The sequence below is a fragment of the Brachyhypopomus gauderio genome, chromosome 2 (genome assembly GCF_052324685.1).
Source record: "Brachyhypopomus gauderio isolate BG-103 chromosome 2, BGAUD_0.2, whole genome shotgun sequence".
In the NCBI taxonomy this organism is placed as follows: Eukaryota; Metazoa; Chordata; class Actinopteri; order Gymnotiformes; family Hypopomidae; genus Brachyhypopomus; species Brachyhypopomus gauderio.
The window spans coordinates 8,701,975-8,720,528 of record NC_135212.1 but is presented as its reverse complement, the minus strand read 5'-3'; the positions used below and the strand labels follow the sequence as shown (position 1 = coordinate 8,720,528).

General features: G+C 40.1%; 1 protein-coding gene across 2 annotated transcripts in view; it reads left to right on the top strand.

Annotated features, from left to right (window-relative positions):
* The first annotated feature begins 4,995 nt into the window (after positions 1 to 4,995).
* Positions 4,996 to 18,554, top strand: part of tspan18b (tetraspanin 18b) — a 31,475-nt gene continuing 17,916 nt past the window's right edge. Inside the window, exon 1 of one of the 2 annotated variants that reach the window (XM_076986004.1) lies at positions 4,996 to 5,459. The gene's annotated coding sequence lies outside the window, so the exon portion shown is untranslated. Of the gene's footprint in view, positions 5,460 to 18,228; positions 18,268 to 18,554 lie in introns of those variants that run through there. The other variant, XM_076986006.1, reaches the window with a different exon arrangement.

Genomic DNA, 18,554 nt, shown 5'->3' with positions numbered 1-18,554 from the left:
ACAAAACTGAATTGTGTAAAAAAGAAAATTACAACAAAAAATAATAATAGCAGTTACACAAATCTAAGTAAAATAATTAACAAAAATGCAAGTATGTGAAATATATAATATACATAGAAATATCTAGGAGTTATATGTAACATAGATATGAAATGTAGTTCAAATAGTCAGATATGTTCAAAGACAACATCCTTCTGTATGGAGGCATGGCACAGAGGGTTGGAGATGTGGTACAAAGCCACAGTCGGTCAAAGCAGATGTGGGGGATTTTTGACTGGAGGCTGGGGGTGGGGTGCAGACATTGTTGGAGGTGGTGGGAGGGCTCAGGGTTCAGGCTGTATCCAAATGCAAACAGCGCTGGGGGTTGTAGTGTAGAGGCGTGGGTGTTGTTAGCAGTCAGGTGGCATGTTGGCCATTTAGTTACTCTGGATGGGAAGTAGAGTTATAAACTGAGCTGGGGTCTGACAGTTATTTAGTGCTAGCAAACCAGTGATGGGCTGGTGTGGCCTCAAACGTAGGTTCAGATAGACGCTGAGGGCTTTCTGTTGATGGCAGCTACTTTAATTTTTCTGAGTGGCTGGTAGTCTACTCGTGTCATGACTTTCCTGGTGACTGGCATAAACAATGTTGTGCAGGAGGTCAGAATTCTTTCAGTAGCTCATCAGGAAAAGGTCATTGGAAGCTTTGCAACAGGTCAGTCTTTTCCAGTCTTCAGAGCAATGACGAACACTGTTGTTCCCTCTTTGTCAGGGTGGAGGTGTTGAGAGATTGTGAAAGGACCTCTGAGATGTGTACAACATGAAGATGAAGCTGAAGACATGGTCTGCTGTGTTTAGTTTTATCTTGATGGGGGAAGGGCCCCCCTGTTTTCCTGAAGTCCATGAGAAGAACCTTTGTTTCACTGGTGCCGTGGATCAAGATGTTGGCAGTGCACTTGCCAGGAACTGAATCTCCCTCTGTTGCTACTTGTCGTTACTGGAAATCGGCAGTCTGTCATCTGTCAGCTCAATTATAGTGCTAAGAGTTGATTATGCTGTTAAGTGTTAAGAGTTATGAGCAGGTGCACAACATTAAGTGAAGAAAGAGTAGCTTATTTCGGAAATTCAAGATCGAAATTCACAGTGGGGAGCTGAGGCTTTTGTTGTGAAATTTGGATGTCAGTATATTAAAAATGATTGTCTGGGAAACTCAGTTAAATTAACCACAATTGGAACAGCAATCTGACAAGCATCTTCATGCTGTAGATGAGCTATAGTTTATAGTATACAACCACATGTAGCCAACTATATTATATAACCAAGTATAGTATATATAACCATTATAATAGGGATATATTCTGACACATTGGCATTGTGTTGGAGTTGGTAGTAGGTAGAATGTTGATATTGATGTGATGCAGGATTAAACCCTTAAAACCCTTTGTGATAGAGGAGGTGAGACTTCCCTTTGCTGTAGTCTTTCTTCACTCTTCACACACTTTCTTCAGTCTTGTTGCTTCAATACTGCACAAATGATTGCTGAGATACTATAATGAGGACTGAGACTAAGATTAAAGATTTTGTTGAGGACTCTGGTCATTTGTCCAGCACAAGCATTCAGGTGACATTTTGCCACACCAATGTAATTTTCACACACCTTTCACTTTGACATTGCTCTTGCTGTTGTAGAATCCTATCTACCTATTGTAGAATCAAGCCTTCAGCACGATCTGCTCGATAATCTCCAAGCACCATCTAAGCAAGTTGTCTCTGGTGCATAGGAGGGTTGTATTTCATCTGTAGAATAGGAAAGCTTGGTAAGATTCCCATTTCTTATTCTTATCATGCTTCTTTTCTTCCTTCCACATACCTTTGTGTATCTTACACTTATTCAAGATTAGAAACCACCACCACCACCAACAACAAAAAGGCTATTAGGCAAAAGTAAAAGAAGTTTCAGATTGTGATCATGTTTGCTCCTCAAGGAGGTGCAAGAATAAAACCCTGAATGTTTGTTCGTTATATTTGATTTGTGCAGACAGGCCCTGAATCCCTAATGAGTGGAGCAGAGTGAAGCTGACTGGCAGATGGAGCAGTAATGAAAAGTAAAGTCACCCTTCCCTGCTGACAGCTGCATGTAGGCCTGCTAGACGTAGCCCGCAGCAATAGGGTTGCTAAGGAAGGGCTGTCAAAGTACCATGTCCAAAATGGAATTCAGCTTTTTATGGTGGAAAGCATATATGTAGATACGGTTCATTTTCTAAGCGGTGAAGCAGTTGTTGAAATTGTTTATGAGGAGTCATACATTGGAATGGTTCCATTTTAAAGTGCAGGCCTTTTTTTTTCAGCCTAACAGCATCCAGAATGGTCGCATGTGTCACAACTCATTGGTCATTGTCTTTGAATGATGGACTACAGTCCCAAGAATGTATGAACTAATCTGAGCATGTATATAAAAATAAACTACATAGAAGTGGACAGAATTTTCATTATGAGGGAAAGATGAATGGCTGCTTCCCAATGTGACTTCTGCCCCTGGAGTAAGGAGGCACCAAAAGCGCGGCTCGCATGCTCTAGTTGGCTCCTCCCACAGGAATGGTGTAGGTGCACAGTGGGCTTCTGCTACGCATGGCCTGTTACTGAAGCACAAGGTAGACAAACAGCATGGGGGAGGGGTGTTCGTGTATTGAAATATGAATGCTGGACCCACGTTTCCCCCATTTCGCTGGCCTCTACCCACCCTCTCCTGTCTTACCTTTGCCATTGGGTTTTGTTTGTGTGTATGTGTGTGTGTGTGTGTGTGTGTGTGTGTGTGTGTGTGTGTGTGTGTGTGTGTGTGTGTGTGTGTCTGTGTCTGTGTTAAGTCACTCTTTAGTGGTGTACTATAGGTGTCACAAGCTTCCCCTTCACCCAAATGTGTTTGGGGGTTCTCAGTAATGTGTCGGTTCTTCAATGATCTTTACACGAGTATCACTCTGGCAAGGATAATGAGGATCTGTTGCCCACTCATAAGGAGTTCAAGCTGAATGGACAATGGCAGAGTGATGTATACAGCAGAAAACTGACCATTGACCAGTGCTATTATAGAGACGATATCCCCATGGTGACGAAGAGCTGTCAGTGGATTATGCTCTGAAGAGTTTCCATTTGAAACAGCCTGGATTTCTGAGTTATCCACACCAATGGTCATGAATGCTCTACCTATAAATGGTATATTCAAATATAAATGGAGTATAGAATGACTTCTGAAATTATACATGACATATATGAAAACATTTAGACGCTACTGCAGTACAAACTGCTAAAGCTAAGTATTCATACTGACAAAGGATTAAGACAAAGACTGCCATAAACCATCTTGTCCTCTGCGTGTATTCCCACAGGTCCCAGAGCAGTCAATTATGGTCTGTCTGCAAGCTATGGCCATATTCCACCTCAGGTGCAGACACAATGTTCTTTTCAAACTGTGATTATTCTCTCACACAAACCCTGATCCAGTCAAAAGCCAATATGTCAATAAGTCATAAAAATAATTTAAAAGAAATTGCTCATTGTAATGACAACCCTCAGTGGGAAGTATACTGATTTATACTTTATATAGGTTTCAGATGCACAGTTGGGGTCATATTTATATTACGCTATCCTTTACAATGGTGATGGTGATCATGGGATAAATCATGGCAGGATTTTTTTCTCACTCAGCAAAATTCCATAAAGTGCTCGTATCCTTCCTGTAACTCTTTTCTTATTATGATGTAGTTTTCTCTACCTGTCAGTTTTGTGTTCTACACTGTCATTTTGGGCCCTGGGGGCTTGTGACCAGGAGCTGGGGGGGGGGGGGGGGGGGATGACACATGCTGCTTGTCCCATGGGTGATTTCTGATGGCCCTCAACATAATGATGCTGTCTGGACACAGCATAAGGGTGTGAGTTGGTGGATGGGGCTGGTGGTGGTGGTGGTGGTGGTGGTTGTGTGTGTGTGTGTGTGTGTGTGTGTGTGTGTGTGTGTGTGTGTGTGTGTGTGTGTGTGTGTGTGTGTGTGTGAAAGAGAGAGAGGTGAGAGGGAGGGGTGATGTTTTCTTTGCATACCACAGTGAAGGCTACAGCCATGTGTATCTTACGAGGTATGCACACAAGGGAGGCTATGAGGGGTGAGATATTTTCCCAAGTGGGCAACCAGCAAACTAAACACGGTTCCCCCAAAAGCAGCTGTCTACATTCAAGTTACGTTCAGCACTTTGAGTAAGTGTACAGCTCAAGACAGCAACATTAAATAGACTTCATATCTTTGGCCTGAATTATGTTATCGTAGTGAATGTACTGTGGTGGGTTATATGTCTCTTATATGTCTCTTATATCTCATATACTTTCTTAAGAGAAAAAAGACCTTTGTGACATGATCCAATTTTTTATTCCTTGTGTTTCACCTTCTCAGGATGTGACACCCAGTGCAAGAAAACTGTCAATTAGATATAGATCACTTTTAATAAGAAGCTACCAAAGATTTGATGTTTAATAAAACAATACCTAGATGACGTATTTCTTGGTTGTCATGTCCCGATGAACCCAAAAGCATAATGATATCATTCAGACACAAGTCTGAGAATGTTAAGAGAGAATATTAAAAGAAATTTACCTTTTTGCACCATAGTTGGCTATTGAATTGCGTGGAATTACTTTTAACTGATACTTACTCATTCTGCCAACTGTTATGTTGTTCCTATAAGACTTCGTGAATGATCACCATGATTCCTTGTTGCGCCCTGAATCCTCTGAACTGAATACAGTAAGATAATGTAAGACTGTGCTGTGGGGCTGCCTGAGTGTGACAATATCATGTACGTCTCAGGGAATGCCATCATCGCGACCTTTTGTTGGGAGTAAAATTACCATCCTAGATTACTTTGCTTATCTTGTTCACTATCTAGAGAAATTCTTGAAACGTAAAAGCGATGAAGGCTTTCCGCCTACAACGCGGTGTCACCGCCCACGAGTTTAAAAGGTAATGTTTAAGGAGGAGTCATACGAGGAATATATGAACTCTCTGGTCAATATTCTGGCCACATGTAAGGAATTTCCAGTTATGCCTGTATGGCGTTAAGCTGGTGAGCTAGGTTAAGTATATGACGGAAATACAGTAATCAACATAGGTTCAAAAAGTCTCAGAAAAGAAAGTAGGCGTCAACGCAGGTTTAGTGCAAGTCCTCGAGGTTGGGCAGTTGTGTGTCCGTCATTTACTCGGCATGTGTTGAGCTTGAAAACTGTTGGCGAATGCTCCACAACAAGATTATTGGGGCAATAGTACTGAGGGGTTCTGGTACTCATTAGTTAAAGCTTAAGGGCTTGTCTTTCCCCCTGGTTTCGAAAGAGCACTTCTCAGTGTTTTATTTGTCTCACGCAAGTCTTGGACATCAAATTCAAGCTCGTCGCTGCCTTTTTGGGTTAAAAACCGTACGACGCGGTCTTAGGCGGCGTTTTGAGGTGAGTACTGCTGGAAATCAGCGTTTTCCCTTATAACTGTCGTCGTAGATGTAGTATACATTGAGTAAACATCGAACTTGCAGTAAACACGTTTAGTGATAATGTTTCAACTGTTAAACAGTTGTACTTAACTACATTAAGACAGAGGCATCGCGCACGCGCTTACGCTACTGTTGTGGTTTGGTCGAAATCCTTTATCCAGAGGAAATATGTTTCGGTCCCTTTTTTAACTGGTTAAATGTTTTGATGAATATGGAGATGTATTTACCATACTTAACCACTTGTTACAAAAGCAAACTGATCTCTTCGTCGACCCTAAAACTGTTGTCTTGTGTATTATAGAAGCTTTAAGGAAGATTGGCTTTCATGTATTGTCTGAATGTGTCTCTTTAGATGATACGAGTTGGTGTATGTTTTCTGGTCGGTAGACTGCTTTTTCCGCTTGAAGTCTTATTTTAAGGTTTTACCTATATTTGAGCGGTAGCCTAATTAGCTACAGTTCAATTAATGTCAAGTGAACTAATGAACTCCCCTTTAAAAAATCAGCATGCAAAGTTTCCCCACATTCTGCTGAACAAGGTTTTATATAAAATGATTTAAAGCAGCGACTACAATAAAGTTTCTGCTTGTCATATTGGACGCGGTTTATCTGTGGGATTCAATTAGGGATGGAGGGTGTAGACCGAATCTCGTGTTCATCAAACTGGCAGCTTTCCCACGATAGCACAGAGCTCGCTTACCATGGGATCCTCTTATTAACCACATTATCTCCCCGCCCGCACAAGGTCAGCCGCTGGGTTTGGCCGCATCTTCCCTACAGGACACGAGTTCTGTGGGTTTCTGAGACTCTTCTTAGGGGATCCTTCTCCCATAGCTTTTCTGAACTATATGAGTAATCTGAATCAATAAGGGGAAAATGAATAATGGCCATTATACATTTAAATAATTTGTTTTAAGTAAAACAAGCACTAGTTTTAATAATAATACATAGGTCATCATGATGCAACTGAGTGTGTTCTTGGAACCTGCATCTGTATTGTTGCTATGTACCTACGGTTTAGTCAGTTGTCTCTTTCAATTATCTGTGTTTTCAACCTGAAAAATGCATCAAAGAACACGAGGGATGGAACTAGAATCCCATGGGGTAGAGATCTGAGTGCATCTGCTTTTTAGCATTTTGAGGTTTTTATTTGCACACACATCTAGTTATACCTTTAGAAACAACATTTGAGACAAAAAGACATGATTATTCACCCGTAACCTTATGTGAACATTGATAAGATTTTTATCAAAAAATTGAGCATTTCCCCTAATCTAATTATGCAGTCTGACTGTATGTTTGCGAGCTTAGATTGTTGATCTTTCCAGTAGAGGAAGAGGTTAGACCAGTCACTTGGTTCAGGAACTAACACTTGGGGCCTATGATAAAGAACCTGCTCTCATCCATAACAGACACTTCGGGCAAACCAAGTTTAACGTGCTTAGGCATGGCCATTGTGGTACAGAGGTATCCATTAAACTGGTCTCTGGGGAGAGGATTTCAGTTTGATATAGATTGTTTATGTCAGAATCACTAATAAAGTCTCCCTCACTCACACAGGCCTTTGTATTATGTGTTATGTGCCCACTGAAAGACCCTAATATAAGTTTTTATAATAGCATTCTGTGATTCTAAAAAAAAAAAATTAAATAAAAAAATTGTAAGTGAAGACAAAGCCAAACTATAATTTCCCTTTAACTATGAGAATAATTCACTATAATCCAGTTTTGATTAATTATTAAACTGAGGGGCTTCTTTTGAAATTCTTTTCAATAAAACATAACTAGCTACACTCATGACTGCCATGACGTCCAATGAAAGGTTGCTCGGCAATAAAATTACTCTAAAAATATGGTAAGAAGTAAAGGAAGGTTTTTCTTGAATTGGTCAAATTAAGTTTTTCTGTGCTATTTTATGAAACGCAGGTTTCATAAATAGCCTAGTTGGTATTTTTCATATTTAAAGTGGACGTTGCTTGAAGCCTGAAAAATGTGGGTGTGGAAGGAAGCTCATTAATAACCATTGCTAGTGTTTTCAGGAATACTTTGCGTAGGTGATGTATGCAGGATTCCTTTGACATTATTATTACACACAAGTAAAAACAATGGCTATATTTTAGCTTCACACTTAACATTCATTTTGTCAAACCAGGGATATATGTGGCATAAAACCTTTTTCTTAAAAAAGGCTCCAGTTTAGCATTAAAATGAACTCCTATGTCAAACAGATAACACATAATTAGTGATTTATAATCATCAGATTCATTTGCTGTTTATTTAAATTTGTTTATTTATTTGACTAAAAGTACAGTCTCTTTTAAGGTTTGCACCCAAACTGAAATCTACAGATTGCATAACTTAGCCAGCATGGTTACACATTAAAATTCTTGTTGTGGTTTGATCACAGCTTCTTCACAGTCAGCAGACTTACTGAGGCATGTCCTGGTATTACAGAGAATATTTTTGTCCCAGCAAGTATTTAAATGCCCCTAGACATGTACAAACAAAATTCGCAAGGGGGGGGGGGGGTCTCATTTCTTTTACCATAGGCAACTACAGGAGGCAATGCAGGAAATCTAAAAAAAATAAGACAATGGTAAAAATAGGACAGATGCTTATGACACTATGTTCTTTTTATTTTATGTGATTTACAGATCACTTTGCATTATAATAGGACATGAACAGTTAGGGTTGACTTTTGGTTATTGGTTTGTTGTAATTCACAGTACATTTTACAATATATTGATTTTATGTTGCTATGGTTCTTCAAATTGTAAAGACCTGTAGTCGAATCTTATCTTATCTTAGTCGAAAATATCTCCCATTCCATTTAGTAGCCAGAGTATCTTCGAGTGACCTTAGTGTTCAGAGTTGGCTTGGATTTTCAATCCAGTTTCATTCACTCTAATCAGCCCAGGTGGTAATCTCTGTATTCTCCCTTCCTGTACCAGTACACACTATTTGGGGAAGACGGGTAAAGAGACTGATTGTGATAAAAGGTCATCCCTCAGTTTGTAGCATCAATAAAATGCAGTTCCACAAAGAGCCTGAAAATAAAATTTCTCCATCTGTTTCAAGTGAATGTGATATTTTTTCCTCACTGTAGGACTCCCTTACTAATGTATGTGACACAGAGAGCTTTGCCTAAAATGGAGTTGGGGTCCTTTTTCCTTGAAGATATTTTACTGAAAATTATGTTCAGAGTAAGTCTGACTTGAAAAGTTTGGGAGGGGAGTTGTATAGAGAATTGTCCTGGTGTGCAAGATATTTTCAAAAAAGCAAGTTTTTAAACATCTCATATTACTTCAAAATAAACTGCAGCATAATCGAAACTCGTATCTCTTCTATTTCAGGCAGCCACAAGAGTGTATGTGTGTGTGTGTGTGTGTGTGTGTGTGTATATATATATATATATATATATATATATATATATATATATATATATATATATATATATATATAAATAAAACTTAGAGTCCAAATTTCACTTTAGACATGTGTCGTTGCAAATGACAAGTTCTCTTTATAAAGAAAAAACACTGTTTATGCTCGTGTTGAGATTCCTCAGACTTATCTCTCATTTGGTCAGATTTACTCCAGTTTTGGTTACACTGTAGAGTCACCATGGTTTAGCTGTACATGTTTGACAAGCTGAGCCCTATAGATAGCAGCAGTTTTCTGTGCCATTTCACAAGCTGGTAATCTTCCCCTGGAAGGGACACTCAGCAGTTTAAATTGGTTTTGTGTGATGGCCAGCTGTAGTTCCCCCTTGAGGTGTGTTTTTATGGGAAGGTTCTCCTGAAATGTTGGGTGTCAGGATGTGACTTTTTGCATCAGTATTGATGTCACAGCTAGACTGCTGTCCTATCAAGGATGTAATGCTTATGGATATTAATGTTAAATATTCAGAAAATATGACAGTTTGCTTTTAATAAAGGTTGTAGACATATATGGTCCATATATACACTATACTGCCAAAAGCATTTGCTCTTCTTCCTTGACTCACATATGAGCACATATTAAGTGACATCCCATTCCTAATCCATAGGGTTCAATATGACATTGGTCCACCCTTTACAGCTAGAACAGCTTCAACTCTTCTGGGAAGGCTGTCCACAAGGTTTAGGAGTGTGTTTATGGGGATTTTTGACCATTCTTCCAGAAGCACATTTGTGAGGTCACATACTGATGTTGGACGAGAAGGACTGAATCTCAGTCTCTGCTCTAATTCATCCCAAAGGTGTTCTATTGGGTTGACTGTGCAGTCCAGTCAAGTTCATCTACACCAGACTCTGCCATCATGTTGGAAGAGGAAAGGGCCAGCTCCAAACTCTTCCCACAAAGTTGGGAGCATGGAATTGTCCAAAATGTCTTTGTATACTGAAGTATTCAGTATTGTTCTTGAGCTAATCTGAAGGACACATGAAGTTTGGATGTCTGTAGTGATTGACTCTGCAGAAAGTTGGCAATCTCTTCGCACTATGCACTACACCATCCGCTGACCCGCTCTGTCAGTTTACGTGGCCTACCTCTTCGTGGCTGAGTTGCTGTCATTCCCAAATACTTACATTTTCTTATAATACAGCTGACAGTTGACTGGAATATTTCGGAGCGAGGAAATTTCACGACTGGATTTGTTGCACAGGTGGCATCTTATCACAGTTCCACGCTGGAATTCACTGAGCTCCTGAGAGCGACCCATTCTTTCACAAATGTTTGTAACAGTCAGCATGCCTAGGTGCTTAATTTTATACACCTGTGGCCATGTAAGTGATTGGAACCTGATTCTGGTCATTTGGATGGGTGAGCGAACACTTTTGTCAATATAGTGTATGTGGACATTTTGCTTTGATTGGATGTTATCTCATTGTGTTTTTTTCCATCCAGAATTTCAGAAGGACCACTCTTTGTCTTCTAAAAGCGTATAGGCTAGTGTTGAGTGGTATTCCGGTATGCTAATAGGCTAGTTTCTCAGCCTTGGCCCATATTCACTCCTCTTCACATGCATGTTTCTTTATGAAATCAGACTCTTCCAGCTCCTACTTGCCCTGCTTCTTTCGCCCCAGAAGCAGATTTAACCCCAAATAGTTTCTCTCCCTCCTCCCCACTCTCCTTTTTTGGTGTTTGCAGCATTTCTATGGTATACTCCTGTGCATTGAACTGCTTTGGGGACTGTTACATGGACTTTTGTGTGTGTGTGTGTGTGTGTGTGAAAAGTCTTTGGTGCACCTTTGCTGCTATGTCTGTTGCAGTCAAATTTGTTTTCGTTTTAAGGAACAGAATATAGCTCCTGAGGCCTAAATATTAGTATCCAGCATTTAGTGGTATACATCCATAAGCTTTTTTACATTTGCTGTGTGTGTGTGTGTGTGTGTGTGTGTGTGTGTGTGTGTGTGTGTGTGTGTGTGTGTGTGTGTGTGTGTGTGTGAGAACTGGGCTGAACTGTATATCATTATATCAAGAAAACAGCACTTGAGTGTTAAAAGAAAATAACCTTCATATTTTGATTGTAGCCAACTTCTTTTGAGAAAAAAAACTACACCTATGATGTAGGCAAATCTCATGCACCTAAATTTTTAATACCTGTACTGTAGCCTATGACACATGTTTCCTGAAATGCAGCTGTGTCTGCACAGATGTCCTTAAAAGGAAAAAGATAACAATATGATGCATGACTGACAAATCAGGTACTAACCACACACTCAGGTAGCCAATGAACATGAACCATCTGCATAAGAGTGCCTGCCAGATGCTGAAAATGTAATGTAAATGTAAATCTGTCTGTTTTGACAAGAGCTGAGCGGCTCACACTTGAATTGCAGCTTGAATTGTGGTTTTGGCCTTTCAGGTAAGGATCTTGTGCAGCCAATTCATGCACCTCCCATGTAGTACAGCCAGACAAGTGTCTTTCTTGTGAGATAATGATGCTAACTTCTTTTAGGCTTTGCTGGAATTGAGAGTTGATAGGCAATCACGAGGGCCAAGATACAGTGTCGAATACAGCCCCAAGTATGGTACTAAAAACTGGATTACTGTGTTTGTGCTGCTGCAGGTTTTGTTTTACATATACCACTTCAGGCTACCCCATCCCTTTTGCAGTGTTTTGTAAATATTCTGTTTTATGCAAAATTCTAGGCTACAACGCGAAGAACTACTGAACCCTAACCAACAGATATTACAGTTTTTTGCATCATAATGTAAATGCTGTGTGGAAGCACTGGTAGCATGAGCAGATGGCTCTGAGTAATGTTTTATTGTACTGGCTAATGAATCGAAGGCTGTTTTAACTGAAGAGTTTGCTTTGCTACTGGTCCATATCTCAGTAGCCTCACAATGAAGATTTGCGCCATTATATGAGACACTGCAATTTCAGATTAATCAAAAATAAATTAAAAAACAGGTTTATTTAGTGTATTTTTCTGCAACCATTGGTGTTTTTTTTTTTCAAAATTACATGCAGTTTGTGCATTTCTTCAGAAAACCACGTTTTCAATGATGCCACACTGGTGTACTGAATATTTGTAGATCTCACACATGATTTATTACAAAGTTTTGAAGTGGTAAACAGCTATAGCCTCAGGTAAGACAGCTAGGTATAACATAGGTTTACATAGACCTGTGATAAAACTGCAGCTTGAGGTACATTGGGAATGAGTGGGTATAATCAATTTTTTCCACATTGAAGAGATTATAGGTTGTAGGACATCCAGAGTGTTTTATGGATGTATATACTTAGCAGCTGAGTTTGTTTATGGTTACCTCGTGTTTTCAGAGTGCTTTGGTCTTGGGCGTAAGCTCTCTTTATTTCTCTCTTCACTGCTTCCTTGGCCAGAAGGAGGAATGCACTGAGATTTTTATGGGCGATCTCTGTGGAAAAATGTCTGGCTTTTTTCCCACCTGACTCCTCCCCTGCCCCCTTCTCCTGGGTCTCAGTAAAAAGGAAGGATGTCTCCCCTCAGGATGTCTCATCTCCTTCCTGGGAGCAGTTAGCTTTGGGAACTCCACGATTGAAGAATACAGCGATGTCCTTCCCTACAGTAATATACATGCAAATCTAATAACCAAAGTAAATCTAATAAAGTGATGCTTTAAAGAAACATTGCAGAGGGTGTGTGTGTGTGTGTGTGTGTGTGTGTGTGTGTGTGTGTGTGTGTGTGTGTGTGTGTGTGTGTGTGTGTGTGTGTGTGTGTGTGTGTGTGTGTGTACGCGCGTGCGCGTTTTATGGTTTTTTTTCCTAAGCAACTGAGGAGTTTCAGGATGACTTTAATAGGACCTGAATGAAACCTGCTTGTTTATGAGAAGGTTCCATTGTTGACCATCTCCCTAATGAGGAAGGAGTCCAGCTGCAAGGTTCTTCACACTTACAGCTCAGCATGAGGTCTGCTCACGACCTGAGGAATCGGTTAAAATCTGTTAATTACATCATATCCAGTCCACCAGTATTTTCCATCTAATGCATGCATCACTTTCACACTTCAGCTTTTGACAATTGAGCTTAATTTGGTGAATTTTGAGTGTTGATTTTTTAAAATTATTATTATTTTATTAATTAATTTATTTAGTTTTTGCACTTTAAATTTCTTGTTGAGTATTATGTTCCTGCTCCTGTACTGAGAATGATCACAGTACAGATGCCTGATCTATACACACCAAATTAGGGTTACATCTCTCCAAAGCTTTGAGAATAAAGCTTTGAAAACTGCAGTGCAATTTTCATGGTGGTAAACCATGAAAGTGATGAGCTCTTCCAAGGTCCTTTTTCAAGTTTAAAATAAGAGCTCATACAACAGTTTGTGCTACCATTTTAGGTTTGTCATGATGCAATCTAACCAATTTAACCAACTTCTTATATTATATCTCAAATGGCTGCCCACCCTCAAGTGGAATAATTGTAGTTAGACTAGTAAAAGTAAGAATTAGTTACACAACCCAAACTGATTAAGTCCTGTTGGACTCACATTTGGTATCCTCAATCTAAAAGGTATACATATCTTAGAATATACATGTCTTGGAACATCACATGCTGCTATATGATGTTTACGACTGCTTATAATGGTGGATTTAAATTGACAACAGATGTGGGTTTCATGTGTTAACAGGATGTGTAAACATGAGTTTTAATATGTACTGAAAAAGAAAACTCTTTTCAAAATATTGTCTTTCTTGAGACTCCTTATGCAGAGCCTGGGCTGCGAATGTGGTGATGGTTAACAGTTTAGCATTTATCTGTAGTCTTTGTGAATGTTTAGTAACTCCATAAAAAGGAACAAAGACATTTTAAAAACTGTTAAATGAAGTAAGGCGTAATTCTTCTCTGATGTCATGGGAGCCCTTGCTCTCATTTACTTGATGGTTTAGTTTCCATACTGTTAGATATATTGAGAGGGATTCCTGTCCTAGGAGGAGACGGAAACATCCCTTCAGGTGTTGAATATGCAGTCTTTTCAAACGCATGGCTACACTGATCCAATCATCAAGGCAGGTTTGGCTGCTGCTGTCGGTAATCTCCCATGAGATGTGGGGGTTGTTGAATGGTTTACTCTCAGTGCCACACTGGATGCTTCAGACATCGGGGGCTTCCTGCACCAAGTCCTGGGTTTCTCATGTTTGCCCTTTGTGGTCAGGACGACCAGATCTGGGTGCACTGTTAAGGTTGCTTCTGGCCCTGAAAGTGCTCTGCAGGTGCTTTGAGTTCTGTTTACACTTCCTTTGCCTGGGTCCATTTCTTGCACTGTGTCTGAACAACTGGCTCGTGCATGTGTTCTTTTAACGGCTGGTTGTGTTGTGCATGACGAGCTTCACCTTCTCAGCCTTTTACAGCCTTTATAGGAAGTCTGGGTTTACAGAGAAGGTATATGGTGTGGCATTCTCTCCAATGGCCTGCAATGACCATATGTTGTCCCACATGGTGGTAGGCGTGTGTGCCGCAGTCGTTGTGCAGTTCACTAAAGCAACTCTCAAACTTTCAAAGCATTTGGGGTTGAAGGTTGTGACATAAGAGCAACATGTCTCCCAATGGCCCCATTACTGAAGGTTTTTGGTTGTTTTGGTCAGTTTCAAAGACATATAAGACAGTGTGCTGCTATTTTTGTGTAGCAGAAGGGTGTGTAATTTTCTGGACCTTTTTTCATCACACAGTTTTTGTTTATTGGATTTGTAATACATTTGCACAGTACAATTACGACATTTCACAGATGTTGTTGTGCAGAGCAACTTAAATATTTATCAACATGCAAATACAAAGTCTCTTTTGCAATGAGATGTGCATTAAGGCAAAACAAACATGGCTGTTAAATGACTGACGAACCACTAACGCTTCAGCAAGTTTAGTAAACTGAAGAAATAGGAAAGTGGAGGATAATCAGATAGACCAGTAAGGCAATACAATGAAAAAGAGAACAAATGATGATATACCAAAAACATCATACAAACAAAACCACACTAAGGAGGAGTGAGCGTGACGCAAAACTGGGTAATTCCAAATTGGAGATGGACTAACCAAGAAAAAATCAGTGATCTAACGTCTAGTTTTTTAATTGGCTACCTAGCTAGCTAACTACATATATTTGTAACATGCAGTTTTTGCCTTTAACTATCTAAAGCAGGGGTCGGCAACCTATGGCACGCGTGCCACTGGTGGCACGCTGAAGCATAATCACTGGCACGCGCCACGCTGGACCAGCATCAGCAAATAATAATAATAATAAATCTCAGACAGAGAGCACGATTCTCCAATCGAAATTGCTCCTCAACACTCTGCACTCAGCTCCCGCCACAGACCCATGTTTCAATTTAGCCTAAATTTAGGCAAAATCAGTTAGCCTACCTGATAGCGTTACAAGAGATGACAGAGCCTCCGGTTAAAAAAACAAAGCGAAGACATTTCAACCCTGGACGGAAGACTATGGTTTGGTGTAAGTCAAAGATCGTGATGTATGTACACTGTGCTATGACAACGTTCCGTGCCGAATCTCCAGCATTAAGAAGCATTTCAAGACAAAACACGATGATGTATAAAGACCCCGCAGAAAGAGCCAAAGGCGTTAAACGTGCCATCAGGGCCGGCGCCAGAACATATACAGTGAGGGGGCGTCAGAAAATTTCGGGCGGGCGAACGCAAGTTGTTGAGCGGGGGGGTGGGGGGGGGTTGTAACGATTGTCGAGCGGCCGAGGGGGCACCATGTAGCGATTGTTGTAAAATAAATGGGTCTTATTTTTTACATTGAGGGGGCGGGACACCTCGCCTGAGGGGGCCCATTCGCCCCCCACCCCCCCCCCCCGTCGCGCCGGCCCTGCGTGCCATGGTTAGGTATGGCAAACAGTCCAGCTCTCTTAAAGTAGGGTGACTAAACGTCCGTATTTCCCGTGGACAAGTGAGGAAATGTCCTGGTTTTTAAATTACCTACATTGGACCATTAAAATTTAAATTTACAGGCACTACGACCGCACGGCGTTGCGTGTGACGTAATCCCTAAACCGCGTCAAGGCTGGATTATTTATTATGAATTATACTTTCGCGAGTGACCGTAGCGCGCAACTCCACACACCTCGCGCGAACCTGCTTTTATACTTGCCGCATCATATTCTTTGCAGTGTTCTCCAAAACGATCTGTGGTAAAGAAACACCCCTCAAAAACAGTGGAAGGAACATTTACCTGACAAAAATTAATGTTCAGCCTTGTTCAGAATGTAGACAGCATGACTGTCAGTACACAACATGCAACAACACCCCCCCACCCCCCCCCCCCCCCCTCCAATTTTATTTGTTGATAGTGGCACACTCATTGACTAGAAATGTTAAAGTTGGCAAACCATGTCTCAAAGGTTGCCAACCCCTGATCTAAAGTATAGTGGAAAGTATAAATTATTTGTCATAAGTATAGATTTTTGTCATTTTGTTATAAAATAGTACACATTTTTTATTAAATTTACAGAAATGTGTCCTATCATATGTATTGTCTAGATATTAAGCTAAATCTAGAATATTTTGTATCATCATTTTGTATCGTATCGCACGGTCTGGCAGTTTCTGGTTATTTATTGATTACAACATTCACTTATTGTGCATTTTAATTCTTACTGTGAACTGTATAAAATTATATTTTATTTTTTTTTTTACTAGTGCAGCATTTGGTGGGCAGAATCTATAGGATAATTCAAAGGGTATATTTCTTTCAGTAGGCAGGGGTGCACGTGTACACCCATAACACCCATATATTAATGATTGAAATAATAACTGCTTCAGTAACGCACCATGTTCCCAACAGTGTGATATGTTATTCATATCATGCACCCTTAATCCTTCTTCATTGCAGACTGGCTGACATGGCACAATAATACACTAATTGCTTGCATTATGAGTAGAGCAATACCAATCAATTATTTACTTTATCACTACATTATTGAAGTAAAGCTCGAACATTTATTCATTCATCAATAGTTGTATAACTCCTTAAAATAATATTTATAAGATCCTCACACTCTTCAGTACTGTGGTCTCATGTTCTCAAAGTCTGTGTTGTCTGATTTGTTTTATTTAATGACATGTTAAATGTAAATCAGTGCTTTATTTACTTGTTATTTATATACAAGTATTTATATATAAATAACAAGAGTACTGGACAAGTGTATGGGGTGGCTGTGTGGTGTGGACAATGTCTTTCTAAGATGTTTAAACTAACAGTACTTTATCATGATTTGCACGTGTCGTGATAAAATATTTATGGTGTTGCTTTTTAGAGTATAAATAAATCTGTATTTCAACACAAAGGCTTTACAAATACGTGCAAGACATCCGTGTTTTTCATGGAGCTGTGATTTCCATATTCCACATTAAATGTGAAAATAGAGCTCGTTGTATGGCAATATTACAGAATTCCTGATTTTTCATGTTTTCAAATTGGAAATTTCAAATTGCTCCATATTATATTTTCCATAACATGAGTTTCAAGCAGAGCCGGAGTGGCTAATCGGGAGATTCGGGAGGATTCCCGATGGGCCGGCTCATGTCAGTCTCTAGTTTGGGCCGATTGGGAGGGGAAAATAATATTGGGCAGTATTTGGGCATATAACTCCCGGGCTGAAAAAGTGTCCCACTCCGGCCCTGGTTTCAAGCCAGTATACCAAGTAGTGTAGGAACTTTATGAAGTACAAGGTTACTACTTGAAATATTTGTACTGGACATCTGAGGATTCTAATGTTCTCTCTCTGAACACTGCACACCTGTTTAAGTAGATGATGTGAGGTATCTCATGGGTAGTGTCATCCCTGTGCACTTGAGAAGGGTAGAATTAAAAACAGCAGAGACTGCCTCTCTGCCCTAGTACTACTTAAATGAATCATAAATTCTAAATGTACTTCCATCACTTTCATCCAGTTCGATGAAAATGGTTAGGCTATATTTCAGTTACTAAGTCCCATAGGCTTAGTGCTTTTAACTTCTTACTGTGTCTGTAACTGCAAACCCCCTCCCTGACTTCTTTCAGCTCCCCTGGGTCGAGCCTGACAATTCTCTCTTCCTCTTAATTACTCTGCTTCAAAGACCTGTTTTGATACCCATGTCTCCCCTCTTTCAAGAGACAGAAAGGGGTCTTAGGAAATGGCAGTGGGTGATTGAGGAGGAGGAGGTGTAGCTGTGGGCGGTGTTGTACGCATGCGCTAAGCGAACGGCTAAGATACTTCATGCTTCTGTGGCATTTAGGGTTCTGACGGTAACCAGAGCTTCAGCAGCACCTGGAAGTGGTTCTTCACGTCTGTGGCCCCTACTATGGTACTGTACATCTGCTCTTGAACTGAAATATAGCCTAACTTTTGCCACATTGTTGGGAAAGGTTAAGTTAAATCCTGTCATGTAGCAGATTCTGAAGCTAATCGGTAGATACAGTGCTAGAAACATTGTTGACTGAAATGGTGTTTTAGGAGGTCTGAGGTTCTGTATATGCACTTCCAAACTTTCAAAACAGAAGACTACATAAGAATAAAGGGGTGTGTGTGTGTGTGTGTGTATGTGTGTATGTGTGTATGTGTGTATGTGTGTATGTGTGTATGTGTGTGTGT